Genomic DNA, 15,708 nt, shown 5'->3' with positions numbered 1-15,708 from the left:
AAAGCAAATCAGTAGTTGCTTGGGTTGGAGAGTTCTAGGTGAACTGGAAACAACTTCAAGGGAGCATTTTAGGATAATGGAAATGTTCTTTATCTTGACAGTATTGGTGGTTATACAAGTATATACATTTGTCAAAACTCACCAAAACGAACACTTAATGTGAATACATTTCATTGCATATGAATTATATCTCCATATATTGATTTTTTAAAAATTTATGAAGTCCTACAGCTGAAGTTATAAGATAGTCCAACTCTAGAGTCTGTGTTCTCACCACAGGTAATGCCACCTATCATACTATTTGGTCACTATTAAATCCAAATCGTTGTCCCTAATTGTGTGGGTTAAAATCTTTTGACACACCTCTCATCAAGGGATGGAGTCTAGTTCTCCTTCCTGTGAATTTGGGTTGGTCTGTGAGCACTTCAATCGAGTAAACCAGAAATGGCACTATCCCAGTTCTGGGATAGCCTTTAAGAGACTGGAAACTACTATATTGGTTTCTTGGGGCCCTGGGATGCCTTACAAGGTCAAACCACCCTGCTTGAGAGACCACGTGGAGAGGCCCTAACATTCCATAGAGGAGGTGACAGTCCAGCTGGCCCCACCCACCTTCTTGCCAGTCTCCAAAAGACACCAAGTATGTGAGTGGAAATGTCCTAGACCTTCCAGACCAGACAACTGCTGGGTGAACACCACTGAATGACCCCACACAACATCACACGGTACGGGCACATCTGCATTATACGACTCGCCCAGCTGACCCCGGCCTGAACTCCTTACCCACAGTATCATGAGCGATGATAAAAAGGTTGCTGTTTTAAAACCCCAAGGTTTGAGGTACTTTGTCACGCAGCCGTAGTTAACTGGAAAACTGATCATAGGGCATTCCCACTTCTGTTGCCACTGGGATTTTTCGGCGCTTCATGGAAACCTTCCCCTGCGGTGTTCCAGATGTGACACTATAATTGTCCCACTCGTGGGCTTAATAAGAACAGCTGAAAGAATTGTGGAGGCCCATCATCACTTGTTACATCAAGTCTATAAATAAAGAGAAATGGGAAAGCAGAACCACCAGGGTCCTCTGCTCAGTTACCGCATCAGGGCCTGCCGATGGTAAGGAAAGTATAGATGATCGGTAGCACACCTAACCCGAAAAGCAAACAAGCTCAAGATTTTGTGTGATAACTAGATATTTATATAGTTCTTCTACGAAAAGTAACTTTTCTGAAACTGAATCATCTCCTGGCTACATGTAAGCCATTGGCTACATCGGAATGAAGATATTTTCTGAAATGTTGGGCAACATCTGACTTCAGCATCTGTGTTAATGCAGCATGAGAAATACAAAGCACCGATGCTTCACTTTATGGGCCCGGAACTCTGCTTCGCTACCAAGTGTCAGCTGTCCCGGAGCTCCCTTTGCTTACTCCTCAAGAACAGTCAACGTACAAAATAGAGCTACGCACAGAATAGCAGAGAAGCCCTCACAATACTGCAGATTCAGGAACTGTCACGTCTAGCCTAATACCTTTCAGATAAAAATGTTTTCATTTGTTATCATTTCTAAGCGCATTTTCATATAATCAGGGTTTTTAAAATGTGTGTGTTTGTGTTTACAACAACCCAGACTGTTTATCTACAGTCTGACAAAACAATATCGACTGTGAATACTTAAATAATCTGTCGATATTGTTAGCGATGCCGGGTCACATCACTCCTTGCATAAAGGCCCCTAATAGCCACTTACTGAACACTATCTACTGTGCCTAAAACTTCTGACGTGATCACTCCACTGTCAACCTCTTTCACCTGCCGTTGTCTTTCCCTTCACTATTCCCTGGTCATAGGGGCCTTTTATTCAGCACTTATTATGTGCCAGGCATTGTGCCAAATTCCTTAGAGGCATTATCTGATTAAAATTCATAACAGCACTAGGAAAGAGACAATATTATTGTCATTTTATAGATAAATTAAGACCCAGAAATTACACGAATTGGCCAAGGTGACATAACTACTGAGTGTTGGAGCCAAATATGTAACTCTCTGCATACTGATTCAACTCCCAAATGCATATCTTCCCTGAATTCAGACCATACATCCAGCTGTCTTATCGGTATCTCCACTTGAATCTCTAGTAGGCATCTCGAACTGAACATGCTAAGTGACCAGAAGTTTTGATTTCCTCTTTTTTCCCCCACTTGCCCAATTTCACTGGCACCACACAGTTGCTGAAGACAAAAGCTTAGGTGTCCTGCATTTCTCTCCTTCCCTCCCCACCAACACTCAGTTTCTCAGCAGCTCCTGTCAGGTTTCTTTCCAAAATATAGCCTGAATATGCCCATTTCTCTCCTCTCATTACTTCTGGACTAATCTGGGCCATCGTCAATCTCCCACCTGAGCCAAGAGTCTCCTAATTGGCCACCTGCTTCCTCTCAGGCATTCATCAGACAGTGGCCGTAAAGGTCTTTGTGAAGAGTGTTCACTCACTCCTTATAAACCTCCAGTGGCTTCTTCCCGCTACACTTAGGATAACAATCCCCGCCAGTTCTCAACCTCTCATTGTTTAGTATTGGCTGTTTGTTATTGTTGCCGTTGTTGTCTGGGAAAAGGAACTCAAAAGCAAGGAGTTGTGTCAATCATACTCTTCAGTTGGTACATTAACATCTTTCGTCCACATGAGACGCCCCCCCCCTCGCTTGTTTGTTAGTCTGTTGGCCTGTTTATCTCCTTTGATCCAAATTCCCCACCTGCATTTCCTCCCCGTAATGTGAGCAACCATTCTAATGTGTTTTACACATGTTATTATAAATTGTTTGTTGATGGCTTTATATACCCACGTTTTTAACTTATATAAATGATACCGTAGAGTAAATCACATTCGGCTTCTGACTTTTTTCACTCAGTGTCGTATTGTGGAGATCCCTCCCTGCTGCAAGTTGCGTGTCGCCTCTAGTCTGAGTCTTCTGGCTGCTCCATAGAACTCTCCGGTGCATCCACCACCTTAGACTATCTGCTCCCTGATGGATAGACAGACACCCAAGTTACACTGGCTCCCGCTCCTCGGCACCATAAGCAATAAATGTCACACTTCTGTGGACTTGCGTGAGAATTATTTTACAATACATACCAGAGTGAAATTGCTGGGTAATCTTGTATATTTAATTTAAAATGTACTGCTAAATTGCTCTCCCGAATGCCTACAGCCTCCGTTCCCCCCAGTAGTGCATAACGGGGCCAATATCTCCCCCTGCCAATGTCCCTGCCAGCATTAAGCATTATCCAGCTTTCTGAATTTTGCCACTCAAATAGGTGGGATGTTTATGACAGCTAATGAATTTGAGCATCTTTTGTGTGCCCTTTTGGCCTCCTCTTCTGGGATTTGCCTGATCATGGCTTTTGCCTATTTTTTCCACCGGGGTTATTGATTTTTCTTGCTGATTTTGCAAGACTTTCTTGTAAATGCTTATAAATGTTCCCTGATTGATGTAAACAATGAAAATATTTTCTCCCAAGCTATCATCTGTCAACTTTATCAGTGTTATTCCTTATTCGAATAGCAAGTCTCTGCTTTGATAAAATTAATTGTTAGCACTTCTGAATATTTTTAAGCAGTACTTTCTCACCACCAAGGTGCAAATAATAAAGGCTTCTTGTTTTTCCCTCCCAATGTGTGCACCTCTTTTTTCCCCTTCTGACAGCTTGGAAAAGACCTCCAGTGTTATGGAACACACTGGCAATGATACTGAGTACCCTTTTCTTGTTCCCAATCTACCAAGAGGTACCTCTTGAGGTTTTCCAGGAGTACAGTTTTTGTTGTGGGTTATCAGTTAAAGTGAGTCCCTTCAGTTCCTTGTTTCCTGATAGGCTTAGCATAAATAGGTATTGACTTATTTGTGGTTGATTAAATGCTTTTCTACATCATTTGAGATTAATAATATGTTAATAAATATAAATATTTTAATATGTTGATAAAATTCTGTTTTAAAATGTTTTAATAATAAGTTAATAAATATTTAATATTTTAATAATATTTTTACGACACTCTACTAATGTGGTAAATTATATTGACAGATTTTCTGATGTTAAACCATCCCTCCATTCCAGGGATAAAAGGGATAACTAATCTCTTATTGAGGATTTTTGCGTGTATGGCTGTAAGTGTGATAAGCCTATCACTTTCTTTGTCTATGTGTTTTTCGCGCTATCCTAAAATACCTGTGAAGTCAAGATTACGCTTACCTCACAGAATGGTCTGGGCAATTCATTTCCTATTCTGTAATATTTGTATAAAACAGATATTGGCTGTCTCTTCAAATGTTAGTTAATACTAATGTGGTAAATCCATCTGAGATTTGGGGAGATGGTTTTTCTTTGAGCAGGTAATTATTTTCATTTCAGCAGATGATGACTGGTGTTTGCTGATGTATTTAAGTTCTCCATTTCTTCTTGTGCTAATTCTGACATCTTGTAATTTCTTGGCATTTCTCCATTACATATAGATTTTCCGGTGTTATAATACTCTCTTATTATTTTTTAAAATCTTGATTGAGACTGACATTATTTCTGCTTTTTCATTTTTTTATTCGCATTCCCCTCTATTATCTTTTCTTATGCCAACATTAAATTGTAATATAACATACACACGGAGGAGTACAGATCATAGGCATATAGCTCTATGAATTTCTGTGAGGTACATACCTAGGAATAGACATGGTGGATCAAACCTATGTATGTACAGAAACACATACGTACCAAAATTATCACACCAACATTATAATTGCCAAAAGTGACAATAACTTAAGCGTTCATCAATGGTAGAAGAGACAAGGAAATGTTATTATGTTTATACCATAGAATGTTATACAGGAATAAAAGAACAAACTACTGCCACACACAAAAACATGGATAAAATGCACAAACATAATGTTGGGCCAAAGATACCAGACACAACTGAGTACATACTATATGATTTGATTTATATAAAATTCAACAAAGGCAAAACTAAATTATGATTATGAAAATCAGAATAATGGTTAACTTTGTGGGAGTCGGGGACTGGAAGCATTCTAGGGTACGAATGATGGTCTATATCTTGATCTGTAGTGGTTATCACAAATCAGTAGTGGTTATAAAGATGGGTTCATTTTATAAAATGCAATGAACTATTTGTAGTTATGATTTGTGTACTTTCCTATGTGTATAATACACTTTAATAAAACAGATTCAAAAGAGACAGCAACTATCACAGTGCTATACCTAAAAGCCTTATACATATCCCATTATAAGAACATTTCATACAAAGTGATTTCAAGAAATTGAAAATCAGGGGCGCCTGGGTGTCTCAGTCAGTTAAACATCCAACTTCTGCTCAGGTCATGATCTCACGGTTCGTGGGTTCAAGCCCACGTTGGGCTCTGTGCTGACAGCTCAGAGCCTGGAGTCTGCATCAGATTCTGTCTCTCCCTCTCTCTCTGCCCCTCCTTTGCTCGTTCTCTCTCTCCCTCTCTCTCTTTCTCAACAATGAATAAACATTTTAAAAAATTGTAAAAAGCACAATATTTATAAAGAAGTTATAATAGTCACAAACTTGCTTATGCCAAATAACATAGGAGCTTAATACATAAAGCAAACCTATTAGAACCTATTTAAAGTGCAATCAGAGTGAAAGATGTCAGGATGCTTCCTTCAGAATCAGAGAATCTGGTACTCGAGTCAAAATAAGGACAAGAGGGACTGAACAGCATATCAAAAAATACAAATTAATAAAATTTTAGATTGATTTTAAAAAGCTCTAGGGGAAAATATACAATTTTCATAAACCATAAAATATTTACAGAAATCAATAATATACATATTCATAAAGAAAACTTTATAAAGTGAGATTATAAATAACCCATCAAAATTAAGAATAATAATAAAATATTGACCAGAAGTAAAAAGCATTGACTACATGAAAATTAAGAAACATACTTTTAGGGATGCCTGGCTGGCTGAGTCAGTAGAGCATGTGACTCTTGATCTCCGGGTTCTTGAGTTCAAGCCCCGTGTTGGGCATAGAGCTTATTTTAAAAAACACACACACATATTTCTAAATAGCCATTAGATCAATAAGCTCTCAAAGCTAAAATCATTAATTCTGTATAGAAAGTAATGAAAAGGGAGAACATGTCATACATGAACTTACTTGACACAGCCAAAGGTGTACTCAGAGCTTTAAAAACAGTCATAATGCCCTTATTATTTTAAGCAAGAAAGATGAGGGGCACGTGATTGGCTCTGTTGGCAGAGCATGTGACTCTTGATCTTGGCATTGTAAGTCTGAGGCCCACGTTGAGTGTAGAGATTACTTAAAAATAAAATCCTTAAGGGGGCATCTGGGTGGCTCAGTCGGTTAAGCGTCTGACCTTGGCTCAGGTCCTGACCTCATGGTTCGTGGGTTCAAGCCCCACGTTGGGCTCTCTGCTGAGAACTCAGAGCCTGGAGCCTGCTATGGATCCCGTGTCTCCTCTCTCTGGCCCTCCCCCTGCTCATGCTCTGTCTCGGACTTTCAAAAATAAATAAATGTTAAAAATTTTTTTAATAAAATAAAATCTTTAAATAAATAAATAAGCTGAAAGATGAAGAAATTTGGTATCTACCTAGGATTTTAGAAAATGAATAAGAAAAGTTGTTTTGTTTTTTTTTTTTTGCTATTTAGGAAGAGAGAATTTATAGAGATAAAAATTGAACCTAACCAAATGAGAAACAAAATTTAGTAGAACAATAAATGAATCCAAATGCTAGTATTTCAAAAGAATCAGTAATAGGCATAACCCATTGCAAACTTTCTTAAGGAAATAAGAGAGAAAGGTAGAAAAGATTACTAAGGGAAAAAGAGACAAACTACAATATAGCATTTTTTTTTAAATTATAAAATGAAACTACACCCAACTCCTTGGCCACAAATCTGCAGATATAGAGGAGATAGGTAATTTCTCAGTAAAATATAAATGACCAAAATTAACCACAGAAGAAGACATGAAAAACTTTGAATGGGCTAATTATCACAGAGGACACTAGAAAGGTCAAAAAGATCTTTCACTAAAAATGTTACCTACTGGTTTCATAGCTGAAATCTACCTAACCTTTAAAGAACAGCTAGTTCCAATGTTATTTAAATGATTCTAGGCCATAGAAAAAAATGCAGAAGCTCCTTATTGATTTTACAAAACCTGAACAACTTTAATACCAAAACTTTGTAAAGAAGGTATGGAAATAGATAACTGCAATCTTGCTTATGTACATAAATGTAAATTTTTCTTTTTCTTTTTTTTAATGTTTATTTATTTTTGAGAGAGAGAGAGAGAGAGAGAGCACAAGCGGGGGAGGGCAGAGAGAGAGGGAGACACAGAATCTGAAGCAGGCTCCAGGCTCTGAGCTGTCAGCACAGAGCCTATTGCGGGGCTGGAACTCACCAACCATGAGATCATGACCTGAGCCCAAGTCAGATGCTTAATCAACTGAGCCACCCAGGCATCTCCAAAATTTTCTTTTTAAAAAGACAAATAGTGGGGCACCTGGGTGGCTCAGTCGGTTGAGCGCCTGACTTCGGCTCAAGTCATGATCTCACAGCTCTGTGGGTTCGTGCCCCACATCGGGCTCTGTGCTGACGGCTCAGAGCCTGGAGCTTGCTTCGGATTCTGTGTCTCCCTCTCTGCCCCTAACCCACTTGCATTCTGTCTCTGTCTCTCTCAAAAAAATAAATAAACGTTAAAAAAATTTTTTAAAAAAGGCAAGTAGTATCTAGCCTTTAATGAAAGAATAAAACAACGTAAATAATTAAGATTTCTTCGAGGAATACAAAGGTAGTTGTACAGTAGGAAGTCTATCAAAGTAATTCTTTAGAGCAACAAGGCCAAAATGTGTCCTATCACACGTACTAAAAAGGCATTTAATAAATTCAACAATCATTCCTGTGACACTCCAGGTAAGGGATGGGACTTCCAGAAAGGCTGAGTGAGGAGCTCAGCAAATACTGTCCCAGAAAAACAATGATAAAACTGGACAAAATTGTTGAAAAAAAAAAAAACCCACAATAATTTCAAATTCTAAAAATTAACCAAAGCATGCACAACAAGTTGAAAAGCATTATTTTCTCCTAGTTACATTCCTTGTTGTGAAACCTCTTTTTCTGATACTCATATAGCCATGTCAACATTCTTTAGCTCAGTGCTTTTTATCTTTTTACTTGTAACATATTTACGTCTTTAGGTGAAAGGTGGATTTCTTTTGTGTCATTTACACAAATGGACTAGGGTTAGGTTTAAATCTACCCTTTTGCTATCCGTTTCCTATTTGCCCCATCTCTCCTTTGTTCTTTTTTCCCCTTTACCTGCTTTCCAAAAAAATTTTTTTTAGTATTCCACTTCATCCACTACTGTGTATTAGGCACACCTCTTTTTCTTTTGTAGTTGCTTGGCAGTTGGTAATAGATATCTTCATCTCATCACAGTCTCCCTTCAAATAATTTTATAACATTTCTCATGTATTTTAAGAACCTTACAAAAGTGTACTCCCAACTTCTCCCCTCAAATACCTTGTTGGCCTACATTTTCATTCTTTCTATGTATGTTATAAACCTCACAATACATGTAAACACACCCGCCTCTCCCCCTGTGTCTCCTTCCCTTTGACCCCACTGCCACACTCCACTCACAATGCCTCTGACACCAGATGTGGGGGCGTCCCCATAACAAGCAATTCTGTGACACCACCTGGGGGTCCTACCATTTAACTTGGTTCTGCAGATAGCATTGGATCTCGCAGGTTAAGGGCTCAGTCCCATGAGACCACCACCTCCTATATTTGATATATATACTATATTTGACAGTTATTCAGATGCCTGTCCCGAGTCCAGGCGGCCACCTGTGCTCCTGATTGGCCATAAATCAGAGTTTCCGAGGACCCCCTCCTTGGGTTCAGTTAATGTGCTAGAGTGGCTCACAGAACTTAGGAAGACAGTTTAGTTACTGTTCACTGCTTCATTTGCCACTTCCTTGTAAAAGGACATGATAAAGGATACAGATGAACATCTAGATGGAGGAGATGCAGAGGGAAAGGTCTGGGGAAGTCTCGCGGGGCTTCCGTGCTCTCTCCAGGTGCACCCCTCCCTCTCTACCTCCATATCTTTACCAAATGTGAAGTTCTTTAAATCCCACCCTTGTGGGATTTTTATGGGAGCTTCATCACATAGGCGTAATCAATCATTAACTCCATTTCCAGCCCCTCTCCCCTCTCTGGAGAAGGGGGGGGGTGGGGCTGGTAATCCAAGCTTCTAATCATGGCTTGGTCTTTTTGGTGACCAACTGTTGTTAATCCCATTCTTTGTAATTTTATGTCCAGTATGACACCGGAAAAAAATTAAGTAGGGAAGGAAGATAGACTCCGGGTGGATATTTTCAATATGGCGACCAGAGAAAAACCTTACAGGTGTCGTGAAATTTGAGCAGAGACCTGAAGAAAGTGAGGTGAGGAGATCCGAGTCTGCTGTCCACAAAAGCAGGATTATGCAGTTAGCACTTTTCTCTTTTCTATTTAATTTGCTCTTTCCTTCTAATAGAGCAAGAATAACTTTCTATTGTCTTCTGTGTGTGTGTGTGTGTGTGTGTGTGTGTGTGTGTGTGTTTTGTCTCAGGGTCTCCTTAAATATGTTCTTATACATTTTTATTTTCTATCTGGCTCTCTCCTGTCTTCCTTTCCCTTATTAACTCATGCTGCTTCTCTTGTAGCTTCTGTATCTATAATGGTTTTATATTACTTCCATTCTTTCCAAAGTTTTGACTATTCACTGTTCATCTTCTTTTACCTTATATTTGAACTTTTATCTCCCCTTCAATATCATATTTCTAGAGACCACATTCTTTAATTTACTTGCTATCGGGAGGAAACATAGTCTGTGGCATATGTCTTTTTATCTGATTTTTGTTTCTCATGTACCTTTTTCTTTGTGGCCACTTTCTGATTATTAGTCAACATTGAGAGGGACCAATTCTAGACCAATTAGTCACAAAAGTTTGCATGGGAAGGGTTCAGAAACTGAGTAGAGACGAGGTAGCTTGGACTTAGGACTTTCTCACACTTTCCTGCCACATGCTGTCGATACCGCAAGCTCTCAATTTCTAACGTTCTGGAGCTACCTTTGGGGTAAGCAGAAAGTTCACCTATCTCTTATATGCAATGTTTTTTTTTTAAGTGGTGATTTAGTGACTCTTGTTCCTGGGTGTCTTCTTTATCTATAAGCTGCAGTTGGGCTGATTATCACCTACCTTCATTCATCTATCCCATCGAATTGATAGCTTCTTGCAGAGATGAGAGGTCTTACTATTCAGCCCCTCATCTTCTGCTTCTCTATGTTGCTAAACCATGCTTGGGATGCTCCCAAACCCCACCTTCACCCTGTCAGACCTACTGATTTGAGAAAGTGAATAATGGTTTGGCCCTCAGCTAGGGCCAACTACTTCGAGGAAACCCACGTGCTGCTCAAGGTCTGTCAAGGTATGTGCCCATTCTTGCTGTGCTCCTGTGTTTGGTCCACATAATACTATATTTGAAAGCTATTCAAATAGACTTGTTCCCTGACATTGCTGTTGCTTTATTTCATGTTCTTCTCTGTGGTTTGTTATTGTTGGGCTCGCAGAGAAGAGTGGAATAGAAAAAGTCTTCATTCCAATTTTTAATTAGAAGTTTCTAGGCACCTGGGTGGCTCAGTTGGTTAAGGGTCTGACTCTTAATTTCAGCTTGGGTCTTTTTTTTTTTAAGTTTTATTTATTTATTTAGAGATAGAGCTCCTACTCTGGGCTCAAACTCACGAACCATGAGGTCATGACCTAAGTGGAAACTAAGAGTCAGGTGCTTAACCTACTGAGCCACCCAGGTGCCCCCTCAGCTTAGGTCTTGATCTCAAGGTCATGAGTTCAAGCCTCTTGTTGGGCTCCACTCTGGGTGTGAAGCCTACTTTTAAAAAGTCTCTACTATTGGAGCACCTGGGTGGCTCAGTTGATTAAGCATCCGACTTTGGCTCAGGTCATGATCTCACAGTTCGTGGGTTCAAGCCCCACGTCGGGCTCTGTGCTGACAGCTCAGAGCCTGGAGCCTGCTTCAGATTCTGTGTCTCCATCTCTCTCTCTCTCTCTCTCTCTCTCTCTGCCCCTTCCCTGCTCGCACTCTGTCTCTCTCTTACAAATAAATAAACATTAAAAAAAATTTTTTTTAATCTCTACTTAATTACTTTAATTTAATTCAACTCAGTAAATATTTTTTGAGTGCTTCTAAAGTGTAAGATGCTGTGTTTAGTGTTAGGGAGGGTAAAAAGATGGGGGTAGGAAATCACAGCAAGTATTTGAAGAACACAAGTAATCCCATGCTGTTGGAACACAAGCGTAAGGAAAGAAATCCGCACCCACCACCATGATGGCCACAAGAGCCCTGTTTCAGCAGAAAAGTCTTTGCAACTTTGCTTATGTGAAATAGTCTTATTTATGTTCTGGGAACCCTCAGGACTATCCTAATAATAGCAATGCCAGGAAGTATTAATAAATGATGCCAAACCATCCAAATAATTATGGTAACAAATATTCAGCATGTTCTTTGGTATAGGTAGTTTCATCCAGAACCATGTGGGCCACCAAAAAAAAAAAAAAAAAAAAAAAAAGACCAAATGCAGGATAAGCACAGATCTCTAGAGTGGCAGAGTGGCTCCTTGTCTAGCTGAGAACGTGACTGTGTCCTGCAGACTTAAAGTAGAGGTAGTGGTCACCTTCTCTTCTCTGTAAGTCTGGGGATATTGAAAGCAAAAATTACTACAAGGTTTCATAGGGTTAAATTGCTTCTCTCTACAGCCCCAAACCGTGACAGAAAGTCTTCACCTTAAAGAAACAGTAACTGACATTCAAAGCATTTTCTCACTCATTTGCCTCTGACCTTCTTGTCCAACTCCTTTTCTCTGACTCCTCTGTATTCCTCAAGAACCATATTTTGCTCAATCTCTGGATTCTGGGAAGAAGCCAATGGAACTCTGATCTGTTTTTTGAAAAGCAGAGCTTACAAGGTGAACAGTGTTTTTTTTCTCTTTCTGAATCTTGTGGGATATCTTACAGGTAGACTAGCTATGGGAGCCTTTGAATTGGAGAGGCACCAGAAGTGAAAAATCTTAAGCACTGTTGACCTGACATCATACCTTGGCTTTGAAAAATGTTAGTATATGCCTATGTCAAATTGGCGATCCATGGTCCTGAATTGGAAATAACAATGTATAAGCAGATTCTACAAAATATATTTTATTACAATGACAATAATAATTAGATAAATCCTATTAGGAATGATAGAAGGAGGAGGATTGACAATTACGGAGCTAATAAGACCTCTGGGGAAATGATTCTCTGAAATGTGGTCCCCACACCAACAGCATCAGCATCACCTAGGAAGTGGGCGGAAATGCAGAGTCTCAGACCTCTCCCCAGTCCTACTGAATCAGGAATTTTGTGAGCAAGACCCAATAGTCCATTTTAACAAGCCCTCTAGGTAATTCTTATCTATGTTAAAATTTGAGAACTGATAGCACTAGGGGCAGAAAAAGAACTCAAGGCACAGATCAGTAGTTCTCCAACTTTATCCTGCATCAGAATCACCTGGAAAGCTTATTAAAACAAAGATCACTAGAGCCTGCTCTAAGAGTTTCTGATTCAGTAGGGTTAGCTAGAAGGGAAGACAATTTTCATTCTAATATGTTCCTAGGTGATATTGATGCTGTTGGTCCCGGGACCACTATGAGAATTACTGGTCTTGAGTAAATGCAAGACTTCCCTGGCTCCAGATTAGAAAAAAAGATTTTCTGGGCTGAGGAGTTGGGGAGCTGGGAGTGGGGAGGAGAAGTGAAGACCACATAGACATGTCCAGGATTTATACAGAGAAAGGTTCTGCCCGCTTTGGGCTCTAGGGAGGCAGCAAAATACAGGCAGGCAGGGCTTTAGTTTCACTCACTGAGTTTTCTGCTGTCCACATGTTGTAGGAAAGCAGTAGAAAGAGCCAGAAGTCCACAAAGGGCCAGGCAGACAATCTTCAAAGTGGCCTTCTTGAACCAAGAAGGCCCAAGGACCAACCACGATGATGGCGTGTAATCTGTACCTGTGTGAAGAATTGAATTCATACAGAAGATTGGCTCCTCCTACCCTGACACCTAGTGCCTCATAAGCCTCCAGAATTCAGTCATGAACTGAGGAAGAGTGGTGGAATCTCTAAATGGACCTAGATTGTTTCCACCGCCATGTAGGAATGAGGCCAAGGCCATCCCTGAAAGGGTGAAGGATCCGGGGAGATACAACCAACATAGTGCAGTTGAAAGGGTCCATGCTGTTAGCATCTTTCATAGGCTCTTTGGGATATTGTTAAAGACAGAAATTTTGAAATTTAATTTCAGTGATGCTTAGAAAACATGAAAGAAGTGCAATGCCTCCTGATAAATCCTTCAAGCTAGGACCTGAAATGGGAGTTTCAGTTGCCACACGCAAGGGACTGGTCTGATGGGGGCATAACATAGAAATTAAGTTGAGTTATAAAACATGAAATGACTAATTATGAGGGAACAATTGGAAAAATTGAAATTGAGGAACATTCTACCGAACAGCTGGCCTATACATTCAAATATGTATTGCATATTAGATTATGGGATTGTATCAGTATCTTCCTAAATTTGAACAAAAAAATGAATGTAACTTTGCAGATTGAGATTTATACCTGTTATCTCCATACCCATAGCTCATGCTTGCTGCTTTCTCCTGAATGGAGAGAAATAAATAATGGAGAAATAATTCAGCAAAGAGAACTTGTACGCCAAGAATAGGAATTGTTTGCTTTTCCAATTTTGAACTATTCTAGAACTTTCAAGGGTCCATGGGTGAGTTCCTTCTGTGGGTGGTTAGTAGGCTGCGCTCAGAGTGAGATGTGCTGGAATTGTCCAGGGCAGGTGTGGAATATCACACAGGCTTGATTTCAGTTGTTTCAGGATGATAAGAGCCACAATTTGCCACCTGAGACACCTGAGACATGAAGACCAGCCTCTTGCAATCCCTTTCAGAGCGACTGCTCTTTGATTTCTCTCCTCGTGCGATCTTTCTTGCTTTTGAATTTCTGCACTGCTTGCAATCTGAACTAAACATTCTAACACTTGATCCTACGCAGCCTGGTATTTTTCCCCAGTTGTTTCATGTACATATCGCTCATCTCCCAACCGAGATGTAACCTCCCCAGAGGCAGGAACTGTGTCTTCCATTACTTTCGCATACTGAATGTGCACCTGTAAGCGCAGAAGGAACATTTGTCCTTTTATTCACAGAATGCAGTGAATGAATGAATGGTAGTGCCCGTTTCTTCTAACATGCCAGTTTTAAAAAAATAAGCTTCTCTCAGACATATGTCTGTTGGATTTGGGAGAAGTATTTACTGAAAAATTTGAGAATTCTCATCTGCATATGCTAACTTGTTATTTATGTCATTAATGGTTGCCTGTATAGTTCTTTCAACTTCTTGTCAGAGAATGACTGCATGCCTCATTATTTATGGCCAATAATAAAACAACTACAGGGGTGTCTGGCTGGCTCGGTCAGTGTAGCATGCGACTCGATCTCAGGTTCATGAGTTCAAGCCCCACGTTGGGCTTACTTTAAAAAATGCATCTATAATAAGCATATTCAGTGCTTACCTCAAGTGAACTGTTAGACTAAGCTAGACAAGACTGAAATAAGAAAAATATTGCTCTGTTGTCCCTCCTTTTTATGGTGTTCATATCTTCCTAACCTACCTCCCTACTCCCACTCTTCCAGTCCTTCCTAACTAGCAGCCAACCAATTCATTAGCTGGTAAGAACTAAAGTATTACCCCTCCATAGGACTATTCGTCTTTCAGTAAAGGAGTCATTAAGAACTAGATTTTAGGGGTGACTGGGTGGATCAGTCAGTTAAAGCACCACTCTTGGTTTCAGCTAAGGTCATGATCTCATGGTTTATAGGATTGAGCCACCCATCAGGCTCTGACAGCATGGAGAGACTGCTTGAGATACTCTCTCTCTCTCTCCCTCTCTCTCTGCTCTTCCCCACTCCTCTCTCTCTCTCTCAAAATAAATAAATAAACTTAAAGTAAATAAAAATTTAAAAAGCTAGATTTTAGAATCTACAGAAATGAATTGCCAATTGTAAATATTCATATACTGAAAAGTCAGTAGGAGATATTTAGGGATCAGGTTTCTTAAATCTTCCCTTCTAGGAAGGAGCCCATTTTACCTAGTCATGAAGCCAGTGCTAGTAAGATTTATGAAAAAGACCCCATTTCTTTCTTTTCTTTTTTTTTTTTTTTTTTTTTTTTTTTTGTGAGAGTGTGAGCAAGGGAGAGGGGCAGAGGGAAAGAGAGAGAATCTCAAGCAGGCTCCAAGGTCAGCACAGAGCCCAACTTAGGGCTCGATCTCACAGCCATGAAATCATGAGTCAAAACCAAGAGTCAGATGCTCAACCGACTGAGCAACCAGGTGCCCTAAAAAAGATCCCATTTCTATGTCAAGTTTAGAAGCCCAATTTTTTTTCATTTTATACAGGTATATTCATGCTTTTGGGGAATGAATTTGGGCTAATGAAACTTATAAATCATTGGCTCATAAATCAGAAAGTAATTTATTAACTT

Source organism: Felis catus, chromosome F1 (assembly GCF_018350175.1).
Source record: "Felis catus isolate Fca126 chromosome F1, F.catus_Fca126_mat1.0, whole genome shotgun sequence".
NCBI lineage: Eukaryota > Metazoa > Chordata > Mammalia > Carnivora > Felidae > Felis > Felis catus.
The sequence above is the reverse complement of the archived record's forward strand: the minus strand, read 5'-3'. Positions refer to the sequence as shown.